This window comes from Cyprinodon variegatus, unplaced genomic scaffold (genome assembly GCF_000732505.1).
Source record: "Cyprinodon variegatus isolate N-32 unplaced genomic scaffold, C_variegatus-1.0 Scaffold264, whole genome shotgun sequence".
Lineage (NCBI taxonomy): Eukaryota > Metazoa > Chordata > Actinopteri > Cyprinodontiformes > Cyprinodontidae > Cyprinodon > Cyprinodon variegatus.
Window position 1 is genome coordinate 508,545 of NW_015150717.1, and position 2,320 is coordinate 510,864.

Here is a 2,320-nt window from a genome sequence, read left to right on the forward strand (position 1 = left end):
GTATATATATACGGTATATATATACGGTATATATATATGGTATATATATATAGCTTTGATAATGCATGTACTATTGGTATGCTGAATATCCATGCACTAATGATGTTTTGCTGTTAAATGAAACTTGAGTGATCAGGAGTAACGCTGGTTCAAAAATAAACAAATCACAAATCAAGGAGGCAGAATTTTAAGTTAAAGCTAAATCATAGTAACTTTATTGTGATTCAATCAAATAAAAAACAAACAATGATTTATTGAGTTACTGAGTCATTTAATTATTATTGACTTGTACAGTGAACAAAAGATTAGTTTAAGCAAGGCTGTCTGATACTAACAAACTTCACAGTTGAGATGTTTTTGTTAAATAATCAAATGAGGATATCTGTTTAGATTAACAGACATTTCTTTAACTTTCTCTCCCTTTTTTTTGCCATTTTGGCACACCCACAACCTTACAGAAGAACATTATGGACCTGTAATCGTTTTTAGTGAAGCACGGCTCAGAATGAATTGATAGAACAACGGAAAAATAAATAAAAAAAAAACACTCCGGAGAGGAATGACCACCCATAAAACATCTTTACATTGTGGTAGCTTTTATCTTTTGCAAGGTATCTGACATGTAGGTTGTCAGTAATATTAAAATCAGAATAACATTATGATACCAGTGTGAAGTGCTTGATTGTCATCTCACTTTTGGTCAGACTCTGGCTCAAACATGTGTGATTGGATAAAAAAAAAAACAGGCCTTCACTTAAAAACAAACTTGCTTCACCCGTAGATAAGAATACATTTGAACAGCAAGTTCTAAAGGTCCTGCGAACTCAAAAGTTAGACTAACAAAAGCAAGACACAAGACTAAAAAACACATTTATGACTGAAACTTAATCTCACAAAACACGTGCAAAGGATAAGATGCTACATATAGCAAGAAGAGCTGCATGTTAAGAAAAGCTGCAAACACAGAAAATAGATAGCTGCAAAGTGGAATCATGCTGCAAATAAAAAAGCCAGCTGCACGTACATAAATGATGCTAACACACAAAACACATGCCAAGGAAGAACTCTGCAAAAACACTCCAAGTACTGTAGGTCTGCACTTGCAGGGACCAGAACCTGAACATTGCCACAAATTAATGTCTTTGGACCAGAACCTTAGCAAAATATTTACACAAGATGCCACCCAGATGACATCTGGAGGGAGTGAGAAAATTTACATTTTCTTTTAAATCTTTTTTTAACACATTTGATTTCTCTTCTTCCAGTTATGCCTTTACTGAGGATGTGGTCCCATTTTATGTTTGTGTTTTTGCATCATTGATGTATTTGGAGAAAAGTTTGTGTTTGCTGCTCCCTATTTTCTCTTATTGCAGCTTTTCTCCTTTGCACAGCTTCCTCTTTTTGCATGTGTTTTTTGTGTACGTGTTGCACAATGTGTGTTATCCCTACTATCTGCTGACAATATTACCAAACATACCTTGCATCTACAACAAATCAAAAACAATAAAGACAGAAATCAGATCTATCTTTACAGAGGGGGTGCATTCATTATGCCTGATAACATGTCTAATAGGAAAACACTTGGTCAGAATACAAATTAAAAGCCAAATAACTGCCTTTTTTTTCCTTTCTTACATCAACCCTTATTTTAGCTGTATGTTATGGGGTTTAATGAGAGAAAAGCTTTACAAATGTGCTTACATGAGCAGAAATGTCACTCAAGGATTTATGGTTCCACAATGCTGTACATATCAGTCACTTTGTAATGTGGGATGACAAGTTGCTAGATCTGAGATTACCAACATTTGTGCAGAACCCAGTTGGGGTCCTGTACCACACTGGGTCCACAGAGGAAAGTATCCGCTGTGGTTGGTGTATCTGTCTGTTCACTGCGTAAACAGGCTGAGTTTGTATTCCTTTTATGTTTCATCACAGATGTGTTTGTTGTGAATCTACGGGTGAGATGCACTGCAGATGTGTGTATTTGTTCAGGTGTGGTACAGAGGCGGTCTTCTTTCTTCTCCAGTTTGGCTGCACCTTCTCTCAGTCCTCGTTTGAAGTGATGTGATCGATGAGAACCTCTGAAGGTGCCTTTTACACAAATGCATGCCTATTTCACTCACAAAGGTTACACCCAACATCTCACTCATCCACTTCACTCCATGAATCATTCGAACACTCAAACCTTCATCCCCCTTTAATTACTCATATACTAATTCATCTGAAACTCTCAAAAAATAAAGTAAAAAAAAATTTTCTCATTGACTAACACAAACGCAGATGTTTTTTTTTAACAGTGATAATTTCCATCATTGATGCA